Genomic DNA, 17,320 nt, shown 5'->3' on the forward strand with positions numbered 1-17,320 from the left:
TCTTATAGACGTGCAGTATATCAAGAAAACCCCATGCTACTGGGGAAAAACCTGGAAGAACAACACAGCACCATTATACAAGGACACCTTTAAGAAAAGTAAGTAACTTTTCCTTAAATAATGTCATTTTATAATAGCATGGCTGGGTGTGGGTAATGTTGATTTACCTACCCCCCCAACTCCCACAAAATGAAAAGCAAATGCTTGCAATTGATGACCCTGTGGATTGACTGTGATTTATTTATTTACTTACTAATAAATGAATTTCTAAAACTTAATATAAAAAACAGCAGCGAGATGCTGGCAACCCTGTGGCTAGGTAGCACAATACTGTAACTATTTCAACTTTATTGGTGTTAACTTCTTCAGAAGAAGAATGGAGAAGGTAATGGAGCAGTGCGCAGAACTTGTTCAAAGAAGGCTGGAATATTTCAGATGAGGGTGAAGCTTTTAACTTATCGGTTAGAATCTATTTATCATTTGTTTATTATTGTAAAGTGTCTTGGAGGAACAGGGAACAGATTTAAGGCATAATCCAGTATAAAGAATGTGGGAGTATTTCTAAAAAGACAAAATATTTCATTTTTGCAGCCAGATCCAAGCTTTGACCTTAAAGGTTTTAGTAAGAGTAGTAAAACTGGCTTATTCGCTTGCTATTAAGCAAATGGTTGCAAATCCCTTCCTCCAGAGTCATTAGGTTTTATGGGGGTGGGGGTTGAGTGGAGACAAAACAGGTAGCATTATGCAAGTTATAAACAAAGGTTTTCATGGCTTTCCACATAAAACTCCTGAGGGAAATGTTTTAGAGCTTTATCTTGGTAATTTTTGGGCACTGTAAATGCCTTGGGTTGTAAAGCCTTTCTAGAAATCACTATTTTTAAGTCACGTGTTCTTGTAAGTTTAGTTTATACATTTGCATACACACTAATATACATGTGTTTGCCTTTGGATATTTATATCAGTTCGGTGGCAGGAATTCAGAAGTACAGGACAAGGAAGTTTAGTCAGGGAGAAGGAAAGTACTCCAGATTTACTTAGAAATCTAGTAGGTGTATGTACCTGATAAACAACATTTCAAATTGGATAGAGAAGAATGTCCTCTGTGCCTTGAGTTAGAACATTGCAGCATATCTCTCAACTTTTTGATTCAAGAATTCTGGTCAAAAGCAAACTTAATGGAGAGACAAAAACCAAAATCAGTAGAATTTAGAAGTATTAATGTAATGCACTTCAAAGTTAATAAGACCACAGTTACTGGATCAGTGTGCATTTTCTGAGTGATAAGAAGTATGAAACTCTAATATTTGCCATCAGTGAATTATGAGAAAGTCAAACCTGTAGGTGGGACGGGGAAAAAAGAAAAAAAGTGAGGGCGATCTAACATTCACTTGGGAGGATCTACTTGGCTGTATAACTAACTCTGTGCTGTCATGCAAGTTGAGACATACTGGATATACTGTGTAGCTTACTGTATGTTAAATTCTACTCTGCAAGTTTGCCAAGAAAAATTACCATCATATTTAAATCACTTGTGCATTATTCCACAGATATTCATTTGGAGTTCTTCATGGAGGATGGGTCAGGGTTATGTACATTCTAATGATCTGCCCAACTTATGTTAGCAACTGGGAAAATAAATAATGCTGACACCACACAACAGTAGTGCAAATAAATGACATTTCAGTGTACAGTAGCAGCAGTAGGCAATCATAGTTGTATTTTGTAAAATAATATAAAGCAGATAATAACACAGCTGAAAATTTTTTAATCAGAATACAAGCTTTCACATTCAAAAAGGTTTCATCAGGTATAGCAAAGACATCCTGATCACAAAGCATTTAAATACTAAATTTAATTGCTAATTAATTCATTTAATTATTCAATCAATGATTTAAGCCATGTAGCCTTAAAACAAGTTTTAAAGAACATGATTAATTTAGACCTGGAGCATTCATGGTATTGAGGCATATAATCCATTTATACTCCTAGTATTAAGTCAGATTCACAATATCATCTCTATAAATTGTCAGATTAATAATTTGTAGAACATTAAATTTAAAGTTATGTGCATCACCATTTTTGATCACGTTTGTCAAAATGTTAATTAAAACACCCTTCTTTTTATCATATATGTGCCATCTCACTCTCTTTTTAAACCACCTGTTAGTTTTACCAGAATAAAAATATAATGTGCACAAAGTACATGTAGCAACATAAATCAATTTGGATGAATCACAACTGGCAACAAAATCTAAACTAAAAAATGTCTCTGTTACAAGATGTTTAAAGAAAGATGTAATATTAACAAAAGAATTGCAGCCCATACATGGGAAATTTTCAACTCTATGAACTATTCCCATATTAGAAGGCATTTTTTGAATTCAACTTATTTTTAAAAACAACCTTGGGAGAAGTATCAACTAAATTTTCACTTCTGATGAAGCCATTAAAACTGGCCATTTACACTTAAATATATCAATAATAGCTTTAGATGTCTTATTATATGTCATAATATAGGGTACAGAGTTATCCACAGCAATAACACTATATTCATAGGTGTCATATCCAATAATGAAGAATGAACACATCGTACTAGAACTCAAAACTTTTACACCATTAAGAGCAAACACTGTCTCCTCTGGTTTATAGCCATGTGCTAAAAAACATAATACATAAGTAGACATAGAAATATATAGCAGACGCTTCTCATAGAAAGATGTCATCATCTATGGTGAGCCTAGATAAATGACAGTACTGTCCCTTCAATACATTCTTTTAACTATATCTGGGATGCATACTTGTGATGCAATTAATTATTTTTCTTTTTTTTGTTCTCAAATATTTTATTAAGGTTTTTAAGATTCGTATAGCATATCATAATACATATTGACTTATCAACCACATAAAAAAAAAAAAAACTACATAAAATAAAAACTATTTACAAGAGTGTCTAAATAAACAAATGCAAGATATTTGTTCAAAGTAAGGTCAGTTTCAGACTGTATTAAAATCAATTATCTCCAGTATCTCTGTGACTTTTATCCAAGAGTTGCAATATATAGTGATTCTTTCTATTCTTAACTTGATAGTAGCCATTTCCATTTGAGAAACATTAAGAGTCATGTTCTTGAATGCTTTAAATGTAGGTGAAGTCTCACTTTTCCAATTTGTAGTAATATTTTTTGAGCAATAGCTAATAAAATACATAGAAGCAAATATTTAGATCTGGGAACACATTTAGGAATAGGAGCATTAAACAAAACCAAAGATTTGGTCAACTGAAAATTGTCATTAAAAACAGTTTGCAAAAAATAATTAAATTTTTCCCCAAATAATCTAATGAGATTACAATCATAAGAGATGTGTTGCTCATTAACTTTCAATTTTAATTTACATTTCTGACATACTATTTCTTGATTAAACATTAATTCCATTTTATGAGGTGTGATATATATTCTGTGAATAAATTTCCAAGAGAATAATTTCCATTGTAATGAAAGAGAAGTTGACCTTGAGGAAATCAATATTAGTTTTTATCCTTCCCCTCAGGGAGTCAGTTATTAATGGTTTTACTTTCTTTGTAGTATACTTTTATGTTTTTGATTATGTTATATATTTTCTCTGAGGAGTTCGATTATCTACAACAGTCAAAAATTCTATAAATTTAGGAATATTTTGTCTGGTTGATGGATACATTGCCTCTATTTTATTTATAATATATTGTCTTAATTCTTGCACTACCAACCACAATTTATTATCTATACTATAATTATTTATGACTTGTTTCATTTGAAGAACTTTTCTGGAATCCAACATTTGATGACAGTATATTAAGTTTTTCCCTGTAAGTACAGTCATTTTCTTAATGTGGAAAGTGTTAATATTAGTCTGTGTATATGCAGTTAGAAATAATAAGAATGACCAAGCCTTAATATCTGGATTTCTATTTAAATATATTTTTTAAATAGTTAACATGATAGTAATACATTTGGAATATATATGTTTATTTTTATTATCTAGAATATAATCTCTTACCATCAAATAAAAAATACTAGGCAGAATTGTTGTATATTGTGACAAAAAAAAATAAGAATTTAATTGTAACCAAATATGCTCTTGGATTTGTTTACACCTAGCTGAATATGATGGGTTTAACCACAATGTCAATGTCTTAATAATAGATGATAAGACATACATTTCAATGTCAGAAAGATTAATTCCCCCTTGCATCCCAATCCTTTAAATGATGATTCAACACAATTATAGATTTATTTGTGTACCACAAGAAGTTTAACATTAATCTATTAAATTGATTATATAATGTTTGGAAGGAGAAAAAGAGATTGCTTGTATAAAATATAATATTTTGGGGAAGATAATCATTTTAACTAGAAAAGTCTGTCCTCCATAGTAAAAAATAATGTATTCCATTTCTCCATGAAACATTAAATTTTATTTAAGATATCATTAAAGTTAATTGTTAGTGTTTCATTCAAATCATTTGTTAAAGTGACCCCTAGGTATTTAATTTTATTGTCAAGAACTATATATTTAGCAAACTTTTTATTCATACTCTTCTTACTGCAATGTATAAGTATATCTTAGTTTTATTTCCGTTGACTTTACGGACTGAAATTCTTTGGAAGAGATCTATTGTGTCAAATAAAGCTTGTAAAGACTTACTATGATCTCTCAAAGTTAATAAGATATCATCGGCAAACAAGTGAATTTCAGAAACTAAACTATTAAAACATATGCCTTTGATATTTTTATTCATCCTAATACAATTTGTAAAAGGATCGATGACCAGAGTAAATAACAAAGGGGACAGAGAGCACCCCTGTTTTGTACCCTTGGTGATTACAATAGATCTAGATATGTATGACCCAATCTTTATACAAGCTAGGGATTTAACATATAATAATTTTATCAATTGAGTAAATTCATGTGAAAATCCATACTCATCTAAAGCAAGAAATAAATAATCCCAGTGAACTGAATAAAAAGCGTTATTGATGTCTAAGCTCAGTAAAGTCATATTATTTTTTGTGAAACTGATATAATCCATTAATGTAAGAATTATTTTAATGCTATTGTATGTGTTTCTATCTTTTATAAATCCAGTTTGATCTTCAACTATTAATAAAGGGAACAACTGTTTTAATCTACTAGCATGTATTGCCATAAACATTTTATAATCAATGTTTAATAATGATATTGGTCTGTATGATGATCATTCTTTTGTATCTTTATCTGACTTTAGAATTGGATAAATGAATGTATATTTCCAGGATGGGGTGGTTATTACTTTCAATTGGATAAATGAATGTATATTTCCAGGATGGAGTGGTTATTACTTTCTTTAACTAAAGAATATACTTTTAACAATAGGCCTAAAGCTTCTTTAGTTAATAATTTGTAAATTTCAGGTATAATATTATCAAGTCCGGGAGCCTTATTTAATTTTAACATATTCATTTGTGATATAAGCTCAGTCATTGTAATATATTTATCAGTTAACTTTAGTTGATCTTCTGTTAGTTTTTTTTCTTGATATATTTCTTAAAGAAGGATTTTATTACATTTTAGGTTCAATTTCTGTGTTATGTCAGTTAATTAACTTAAACGTTTTTTTAAATCCTCTAAAATACTATCTAGAGCTGAAACTTTTTACCTAGTACCTGGAGTACACCATTTAGAACTGAAACTTTTTAAATAGTACCTGGAATATAAACTTCTTATATCTGATGTTCTGTTTGCTATTCTTATTTGTTTTTTAGGATTCATAGAATAAGAATTTAATTTATCTTTTCTAAATTAATCAAATTTTTATGATATACTATTTGTAAATATTTTTAGTTCATCTCATCAAGTTCTCTTTGTAAATTATTATTTCCTTTTTGTATATCTAGCTTTAGTTTGTTTTCATTTGTAAATCTACTAAATCTTTATTCCACTGTTTTTTCTTATTAATAAGCCAAGTTAGAACTTTACGGTATAAGTACAACATCAGAGAATCCCATACATATATTTCTGATACATCTGTAGGATTTATATTTTAAAAAGTTTGTATCTCTTTAATATAAAATTCCTTAAAGTCTTTCAAATTCGTTATCTATGATGACATTCTTGTAATGATTATACTTTGTTTAGTATTCATTGCCAAATCAAATGTAATTGCATTATGATTGGACAAAGGACATGTAATTATTTTAACTGTGTCCAGTTTTGAAGTTATGTCTCTTGAAATGTATACTCCATCAATTCTTGATTGAGTGCCATGATGGTGTGACTGATAAGTAAAAAATAATGAATTTAGTTCAGCATATTCATTTATATTTTTAATATTGAACATGTCAATAAAGTCAATTAATGCCTTTGATGTGGCTGGTTCCCTTCATGTATTTTTTGCATTAGTATCACTATCAGATAATATACAATTAAAATCACCTGCCAATATTACACTCCCTCTACAGTGTTGCATATTATCTTCAGACTGATGTTTAACCTCTTTAACTCCCAAGCCAGGAATCCAATATAAGTTAATGTGTAAATCTTTCCATTTGTATTCAAAGATAACAAACAAAGCATGCCATATTCATCATAGTATGAATTTATGATTTTGGGCACCAAGACAGAGTTTTTTCCCACATAATAGCCACATCTCTTTTTTGTTTACAATGAAAACTTACTAATACTGAATAGTTATTGGAGTTAAGTCTTTCTACATCTTTTTGTAATAAGTGTGTTTTTTTGTAAGAATACGATCTGAATATTAAGTATTTTAAAATATTTGACTAGACTTCCCCATTTGCTACTATTATTTAACCCATTAATATTAATAGAGATACAGTTCTTAAATATATTATTAGTAACGTAATTAGTCATATGTACCTGTTATTACTTTTATGGAAATGAAACAGTAAAAAGGTCATAAAGGAAAACTAACTGGTTAAAAAAACACAAAAAGAAAAATCTAACAAAGCTAGACTTTCCACTGTGTAATACCTTAAACCTCTTGTAACAGCAGCAACATGGGATATGTGCAAATTACCCCTTAAGGATATCAGGTGTTTCAGCTAAATGGCAATTCTGAATGTCCATGACTTTTTCTTTTATTTTTACCTTTAAGTCCATCCACAGCTAGAGGAGTTTGACCTTATGAAATTGTCCATAAATAGACTTAAAGGTAAAAGTAAAAGAAAAAAGTCATGGACATTTAGGAATTGCCATTTAGCAGAAACACCTGATATCCTTAAGGGGTAATTTGCAAATACCCCATGTTGCCTCTGATACAAGAGGTTTAAGGTATCACACAATGGAAAGTCTAGCATTGCTAGAGTTTTCTTTTTGAACTTTTATGGAAATGAAGAAAAGATATAGTTCTGAAGAGAATGGTCTATATATATATATATATATATATATATATATATATATATATATATATATATATATATATATGCCTTCTGTGTGGAGTCTGCATGTCCTCCCCGCGGTTGGGTGGGTATTCGAAAGACAGCCGTAAATGGGCATGCCTTTGTTGAAGGTTCAACGTCAAGTTGACACCTCAGCATTTGTGAAAATCTAGTGCCAATCATTAGGGGACCAGAGTTCCGCTGTGGCGACACCTAACCGGGAAAAGCCGAAAGACAACATATATATATATATATATATATATATATATATATATATATTTTTTTTTTTTTTTTTTTTTAAACTGAGTAGCTAATGTTCGTAGACACCCACTGATAAACATTTGAAAAAAAATTCTAATTTGAACAAAAAACAATGTTAAACAATCCCTGAGATATACAACCCCACACTTGAATAGCATTGTCATTCAAACATACCCTCTAAAACCACTACCAAGATGTACTCTTCACTCTATCTAAAGTTTAATTTTAAATAAAAAGTAGTTAAGTAAATTAACAGGTGAATTATATATTCAACTTACTATTACATATCTTTAACACAGGTAGACATAATCTAGTATAATAAAATTATGCATAATTTGATGTTATTCTAAACTTATTCAGATAATGTTTGAACAGTTTTTAATGATTTAAATTTTTATTTATTTATTTATTTATTATTTTATTTATTTTACATTTGTTGACCGGGCTAGTCCAGCTGGATATATGTTCATTTTCAGTGGAGGCTCGGGGAGAAAAGCTCCAATGTAATTTACAAATAATTCACAGTAATGATCAATACAAGGTAAAAATTATTAATACATTGAGACAGAACATAAAATCCTTGCAGGGAGGCAAAGTCAAAACAAAGTTTTAGCAGACATTTGCTATACAGATTCTAAAATATAAGTTTCTAATATGGAAAAAGTAGAAAAAGTAATAATAATTTTTTTTTTTTTATATATATATATATATATATCTAGTATGTTATGTGAGGAGGAATTTAGGAGGGAAGGATACAAGAAAGGTTATGTAAAATTGTAAAATATTATTAGACTTTAAATATAACTACATAACTATTGAATAATCTCTATAATCATGTTTTAAGTTTTTTAACTAATTAAGAATAAACTTATATGTATATAAAAAAGATGAGTAATAACATGTTATTGTTGTAACTGTATAGAAATATCAGTATAAAGTTTAAAGCAGCTACAGTTAAAAAGTAACTCCATAGACATCAAAAAGTAGTATGTCTTATTCACTCAAGTAGAGACAATAGCTATCTGACAATAAATATGAAACCTGTAGTTTACTCAACACTCCAATGCATCCTCATATGACAGTTAGTATAAATAATATATTCATTTGATAGATTGAATCCTGTTTCTAAGCTTTAAACAGATTCATTTCTGTTTGAAAATAAAACAAATGAGTATTCTTAAGGCAACAAACATTGCTGTCTTTAAATAACCTTTGTATTTTTTATATTTACACTTTTATATCTTTTCTACTATTAAAATCACTGACAATATAAATCTTGTTTCATTAATAATTGTTAGTTCTCTTATGACATAAATGCATACCTTCCAGTCTCCCTAGACGTGTCCAACCTGCGGCCCTCAGAGCTCCTCCATGCGGCCCTCAAACTCTAACTGCAACATCGATGTACGCATGCCCCAAAACACTTTTTTTGTTTTGTGTTTTTCGCTCCCGTGACCTGTAACACTAATGTCAGTGTGCGCATGCGCCAAAGCACCTTCTAGTTTTGTTTTTGAGCCAAAAAAGGGTCAGTGTGTTTACACCATTATTTTGCGCCGAACCATCAGTGTGTGTGTGTGTGTGTGTGTGTGTGTGTGTGTGTGTGTGTGTGTGTGTGTGTGTGTGTGTGTGTGTGTGTGTGTGTTCTCACTGAAGAGGGACTCATGTATGGATTTGCCGCTGTTGCCTTTGAAAGGGACAGCAATTACCTGCGTTAATAGGTAAGTACGGAGTGAGTGAGTACATGCATGAAAGCAGAATTGTGTGCGTGAAAGTAGAAGGAGTGTGTGTGTGTGTGTGTGTGTGTGTGTGTGTGTGTGTGTGTGTGTGTGTGTGTGTACATGAGAGAGAGAGAGAGAGAGAGACGCATGCACAAAGAGGCTAAAAATAGTCTACCTACTGAACACAAACAAGTTAGCTCACAAATATATCATACATTAAGAGCATACTTTCATTAAATTGCGGCTTTCCTGACAGGGTGAGTGTTGTATTGAACATGAACTAATACCTCTTAACTGTATGGATTTTCAAAGAATGTCTGGATTTTTGCCTCATCTTCCAATTTGTGTATTTTGCTTAGGAAATAAAAGTAGTCATCCAAGGTAATGCAGTTTCAGGGAGTAAGAATGAGACAGCAGCCTAGGGTTAATGGGTCAGTAGTGGACTGACTATGTGGGACTGTAGCATATAAAGTTGTATTGTTTTTTCAGACAAACAAAAAAGCACCTAGTACTGTTTTTTCATTGGTGGGTTCTAAGCAGTGGTAGATTGGACAACAGTAAGCTTAGCTTTGGCGGATCATCAATACTGGCAAATCAAGTAGGCACAATGTCATTTTTTAAATGTTGGGGATTTTAGTGTGTATGTGTGTGCTTATGTGTTGGGAGTGCTGCAACAGTAGATGATTATTAAAGACAGAGACTTATGGACTCTAGAGAATGTTTCTTTGTTTCAAAACTTAATACTTGGGCACGCATGCCAGAAGTAGATTTTTTAAGACATAGCTTCTTGCCATTTACAGTGGATGGATATTTACATTTAATGTACAATGTATTAGCGTGGGCCTGTGGGGTTCTGAAGGATGCCAAGTCTACCACTGCCAATGTCTTGTAAAGTGACCTGGAAATGGATATTGGGATGTTACTGAAAAAATATAGTAAGCGGGCTTAGAAATATAGTTTAATTAAACAAAGTGTACTTTCAATTTACAGGCCATAATTTAATTTATTTCAGGTAGTCCAGATACTGGTAGATTGTATACCATTAGACTTAATTAGGGAGATCTCTCATTCTGGGGAAACAAGCAGCCCTAGTTTCAGTGAAAGCTCTGTGGTTGCTTGCAGGTAGGAAGTTGCAGGATATTGATGCAATGTGTTTTATGTATTATTTTTAATGCATTTGTCATTTCAAAGCATGGTTTTCTTTGATGCAAAAGAAGGCAGGACTGAATGAGCCATATAATGTTTAACTGACAATAATGGGATAGAAAGATTATAAGTGATGTATAATGTTTGCAGCTACAGTTGTTTCAATGGTGTCTGTGATACATAACTATTTTTTGGGCCTGTGTCCCCTTTTATTTTTCACTTTGTCCAGATTTCTTGCTCTAAGGTTGAGAGGTATGGTTCCATACTAAATCAGAAGTTGTATTTACCTTGGAAGACTTTTCGGCATAATTATGAAAAACAGAGCCTTTTTAATATCTCTGCTTATTTCCAATATAAACTGCCATGCAACCTTGCAAATAACCTTATTAAGCTACTTTACTTCTTTTGGAATTGACAGGTATGATTCATCTGTTCGGACATAAGCATAGAGTGCTAATGTGCCTTTGATTTCTTGCAGCAGTCTGTGGTTTACATAACCACAATAACTTTTCTTTGTTTCTGGGTGTGTAATCAATTTAACAGTTTTAAAGATGTTTTCCAAAAATAAATAAATAATCCTGTCCACACTTTGAGCTATTGACAAAGTCTGGGAATTTGTTTTTTTCAAAAGCGAAGGTCAGCTTTACAGCTCAGTAAACTGTTAGTCTGTGAGTAACTTCTGCACAAATTAAAATGTCTGAATGTCAAATGGCTTTAAATTGGGGGGAAGTTTATTTTTATTTATTTTATTTTATTTTACATTTGTTTACCAGGAAAGTCTGACTGGGCACAGGTCCATTTTCAGCGGAGGCCCGGGGAGAAAAGCTCCAAAAATAACACAAAACAATATAATACATGAGAGAGAGAGAGACAGCAAATTATGGATGTAGTACTCATACAATATGGCAGAGATTACATCTCGTAACAGTGAGAATCATTGTGGTACAGAATAAACTTAAAAACATTTTTTTTACAGTTATAATTACAGCAAGGCAAATATCAGTGAGTTAAGTTTTTAGGAGAAAGCTGTTTGTACATAGCTGAAGCTCTGAAACAATCTTTTGGTATGGATTAACCTGGAGATTGACACAAGTTACATGTTTACACCAGTATGTAGCATTATAGTTTATGGTTTTCTTATTGATTTACTTTTTGCTGAGCAGTTGTTTGTTGATTTATTGATGGTCCTTTTGGTGGTGGGAAATTACATGGATGAATCCATCTCTACTATGATTTTTTTTTTAGATATTTTGACTTCCAGACAATTTCATTCAGTGAGCGGGTGTCATGTGATTACTGAGGTTGCCTATTTTACAAGTAGGGGCTGTTTTTTGTGTGTGTGTGTAAGAGAGAAAGATTTAATATGTATACTGAATATAATTTTGCAAATGGAATTCTTAGTTAAGCATGCCCCTCTTCTTGGGCAACTAGACTTGAGTAACCAATGTCAGATCTTAGCCATCCAGCTGGGAAAGGTTAGTATGTGGATTTTCCATCTGGTTTGATGAAGGCTATGCTACTTAGCCAAGGACTACATTTATGGCTATCCATCCAGCCATCGTGTTGCTGAACTACATTGTTTGATAATGAGAGGAGCTTTTTACAGAAGTTGAAGGTTTTTGTGTCAAGAACCTGTCCATAAAAAGTGGCTTGTTTATGTTGCAGTGAAGGCTGTGGTCTTTGTAGTGAGGAAGTCTCTTAAGGCAGGATCTTTCTTAGTCTGGAAAGCAAGCCAATGGTGAAATTTATAGGGGCCACTGAGAGACAGAGGAAAGCAAGAAGCTTTTTAGTCTGTTTAGATAACTAAGTGAACTTAGTCCTTTAACCTTTTTTGTCAGAAATGGTTGTAGTCTTTCTTTTGGCAGGGTGTTTTGCTGAGGCACATGTCAAAAGGGGCATTGCACTCAATAATGGCTCTTGTAAAGGAAGAATACAGGGATGTTATGACCTCCTTGTCCCTGGATGAGATACCCTTACTAATGAATTGGGCCATGTAAAAAGCTTTCCTTACAACGGAGACAACGTGGTGGTCAAAAGTCAGGTTTCTATCAACCTGGGTGTCCAAGTACCATATGACTTATTGCATGCTTACAACATTGTTATTAATGTGATAATTTGTGGGGACATCACTCTCCTCAAAGGGGATGATGATGCATTTTTTGGCATTTAACTTGAGGCCATATTTTTGGCACCAGTTATTTGTTTGGGTGAGACCCTCTTGTAGCTTATTCAGAATTGTTTTATTAAGTCAATAATGTGAATTCTTTACTTTATTGCAAATTTGTTGGGTTATTTTTGTGGATTATAGTATTGTAGGACTGCAGATGTTGACATTTTACATAGTTGGACGGATGGAATGGTTTTCCCAGTGAGAAATGCTAGTGCTGTAGTGAATATCTGTTTATTTGTATAATATATATATATATATATATATATATATATATATATATATATATATATATATATTAACTAAGATGTTAGAGTTAACTGTTAGATTAGAGAATTAGAATGAGATTTAGAATTTTAAGGCAAATATTAGGCATTTATTACGTTTATTCATTGTTCAAATGCACCTACAGTACAGCCAGGAGGTTGACTGTGGTCTTCCAGAGCAACAAAAGAGTTAACTATATGATATATTTTATATGCGGCCCCAAGACCATTTCTGTTCACTCAATGCGGCCCCAGCAAGCCAAAAGCTTGGAGCAAAAAATGTGAACACAACCACCTACAATGAGGGAACAGAGGTCCAAAAACAAAGACACCCCCAGAATATTACTCATACAAACCTACAAAGCTGATAAAGTAACATGCTTTCAGTTAGCATGAATTTTCTGAAGAGCATGAAGTCTGAGACTCAAGTGCATGTCATCATCTTCTAACTTCAGCCCTCAATGCATTGCCAATAATTTGCCAAAAAACATAACTTTATAAGGAACAGACCAAAACCATGAGACAAAAGTCAAGACACTCTGCAAAAATCTGTACAATTGAGAGGCATACATAAATGAATAAATTCATATGCCATAATGTTTCACCTATGCCACTAATAATTAAGCTTTTACATTTTTAACTGGTATATGTAAATCAAAATACATTATTTTGCAGATTCTTTGTTAACTTTTAAGGTTTTTAACCTTTTTAGTGAACTTATTTAAAAGTATGATTCTTATTTAACATGTTATGCTAGTAGATCTATATATGTGTATATATATATATATATATATATATATATATATATATATATATATATATATATATATGGATTCACTTGAGAATCTCGAAAAACTGAAATACCGAATTTCAGTTTTCCGAAATTCAAATCCTGAAACCTTACAAGCCCAAAACACTACAAGCACGAAACTTAAAATCCCAAACATACACTAAAAACACAACACACACATACACACACGCTCCCCCCACAATCAAACATACAATCCTAAAATACAACAAAAGAAAGAAGTACAAATGTAAACAGGAAATGAAAGAAAGAGAAAACAGAAATGTTTTTATAAATATAGTAACTGTATATATTCAGCAGTCATTTAACCACTGTCAGATAAGCATTCAAAATGTACCTGCCCACCATAGATATGTATAACGATTCAGAATACTAAAGCATTACTGAATTAGGACTAGATTACTAGGTTTATCATTTATTTTTTTATATTAAGGCTTCATTGTTTTAAAGAAATCATGTACTATCATAGAGCCCAGTATAAAGACAATTATTACAACTGGTTAAAATATATTTTTTCTTTTTTTCACTATTTCAAGTATTTAATAGAAATATTTAGACAAATGTTAAAGACTATTCATAGTGATATTTGCAATGGCATGAGAAGAATAAAAAGATAAAATAATTTTACCTTAGTTTCGGATTTAAGTTTAAGGCCCTTTTTTGAGTGCATCAGAAGTATCACAGTTGTGGATTATCGTTATATGTTGAAACAGGTGAAAAAAGGTGAAGCTTTTGAATATTATGAAAAATACAAAAAAAAAGAAATATTAAATATTCAGTTGTCTTTTATTTATTTTTTCTTCTTCTTCTTCTTCTTCTTCTTCTTATTATTATTATTATTATTAATATTATTATTAATAATATTCCAACCTTTTATTTCGGCTTGTCTCTTTAATGAAGAGGAGGACCAGTCCATACCATCCACTTGTTCTAAAATGGTATTAGTTGTTAAAAGGATAAAGCAGACTCCAAGGTTATAAAATATTTAATTATATCTGAAAGAAAAACTTTAAGTCTTGCTTGGAACAACAGATGTACTTTAATTTGCTTTTTTTTCAACTTTTTCATTAAGGGAATACATTCTTTTCTTCTGAGACTACAGCTAAGGAATAGTCATTGTCAAATCTTATTATATTGCCATTTAATTTTGCCAGAGAATTTGACCAGGCAGTTTTTGGGATTAATTCTTTATTTTGACAGGAGAAAAATCTTACTATAATAGATATCTGTTTAATATTTGCCATGTTGGATGGCAAAGGAACCACCAGTGATCTGTGAGCCTTTCAATACCAAAAGAAAGAAAATCTGGTAATTTTTAAATATTGGGAATCCAGGAAGTGAGAAAGTTAACTATGTTATCACCTTCAGTCTTTTGAGGCAGAACATAAATGTGCAGATTATTCCTTCTGAATCTGTTTTCAAGATCATCTAACTTATTGATCAGTGAAGTATTTTGTTTAAGTAAAAATTCTACCTGATGTTCCCTTCTGACACTCTGCCTTGTATATCATTTAATGTTTCTTCCACGCTGGCAATCTGGATTTTCTGAAGTAAAACAATCTCCTGTAGCTGTTCCATTTATTTTTTACATTCTTCTTTGAAAGTATCAACCTTGCTATCCATTTTATCCATCTTTATTGATAGATCTTGAATGTTAAGTAAGGATTTAAAGTCAGGTCCTGAGAGTTATTCTTAGAGTAGCTCATATTTAAGCAATGACATAGTCCTTTCTGCTTATAAATAACATGAATTTGAAATGATAAAAGTTCAAAATTTAGATGTAGTAGACTTTCAGACTTCTTAGCATAAGATAAACTTAGATACTGATATGTCCATGACTTCAAATACTTAATAAATCCTATCAGAAATATGTAATTTAGATAGCAGAGCTAAGAAACTGTGCTGTTAGCTTGCCACCATCTTTGCAAATATGTATTTTACTTAATTACATTTTTAAAAACTTTAGTTTAAGCAACCCAGAAGAATCCTTATAAATATTAATATCTAGAAATTTAATATCATTAGCCAAAGACAAAGCTTCAAATTCAAGAAAAAGTAGTAATTCTATTAAGATAATTAATAAAAGTTTCCAACTCATCCATTGTTGATCCCCATATCAAAAAATATCATCCACAAAACATGTATAAACAATACATGACTACTAAAGACACTATCAAAAACAAAATGAAATTTCCATTCATATATAACTAAATTGGCATATGTATTAAGTAGAGGTGTACCCATAGCTACTTCAATTTGTTGTAAATATACATGATTATCAACGCAAACCAAATTATTCTCAAGCACTAGCTCAAGTAAAATATATACAGTATTAAGAAAAGAGTTAGAATTAGTGTCTGACTAGCCCTTAAGGCTAAACAACACACCTGACACACTTGTAATAGGTGACTCTATCATCAGGCAAACTGATGTCCCGCTCACCAGGCTGAACAAGGAGAAGGTCACGGTGAGCTGCCTGTTGGGCGCTAGGATCCGCCACATAACACAAGCACTCGGGTCACTCCAAGGCAAGTACAAATATGACTCAGTCATTGTCCATGCTGGTGTGAATGACTTGAGACGTACCTCCCTGGACTACATGAAAAGAGACATAGAGAAGCCCTCTGAGAATGTAGCCCAGGCCGGTATGACCCTGACCTTGAATAGCATCTTACCCTCACCAAGAATGATGGCACAATATGAAGACAAGATGATCAATTTCAACAATTGGCTTAAGTATTGATGTCATTCAAAGGGGATCCAATGCCTGTCAGCCTGGGATGACATGCTCGACAAGCCACGATGCTTCACTAGGGACAGCTTGCACCTGTCACCCCTGGGCTTTCGGATATTGGCAAAGGCTCTTGCCACCCCCATAGTGCCTTTTTTAGGCAAGGCTCAAAAGACAAACCCACCTCCATAGGTATCACAATGGATAAAAAACGAAGAGTAATGCTACTCAACGCCAGAAGTCTAAACCTCAAGATGCACGCACTCGAAACTCTCCTTAGCATGGAGAACATTGATATCTGTGTAGTAACAGAAACCTGGGTCAAGGCTCCCGAGAGCACCCCAGCACTACCAGGTTATATCTCATACCATGCTTTTCGGCCCCAAAACTTGGACCGAACCACAAAAGGAGGGGGAGTATCAATATTCGTCAAAGATACCCACACCTACAGGTTGGTGACACAACATGAAGCATCAGAGACTATCCATGTACAACTAACAGTGGGTAAAACTGCCTTCCAGTTTATAGCCTGCTACAGACCACCCTCCCAAACCCAGGAACCCCACTCAGCCTTCCTGAGAACACTGGAAAATATGAAGGTTTCTCCAAACACCATTATATTGGGCGACTTCAACTACCCAAACATAGACTGGGAGCATTACTCTAGCTCCAACACCCTAGCCCAAAAGTTCCTAGAATTTATAAACTCAAATGCTATGGAACAACTTGTTACCACTCCCACAAGAGGGGAAAACATACTGGACCTGATCATCACCAACATGGGGGCTCTATGCTCCAGAACAGAAGG

The sequence above is a fragment of the Protopterus annectens genome, chromosome 2.part1 (assembly GCF_019279795.1).
Source record: "Protopterus annectens isolate FY-2018-M chromosome 2.part1, PAN1.0, whole genome shotgun sequence".
NCBI classification, from domain to species: domain Eukaryota; kingdom Metazoa; phylum Chordata; order Ceratodontiformes; family Protopteridae; genus Protopterus; species Protopterus annectens.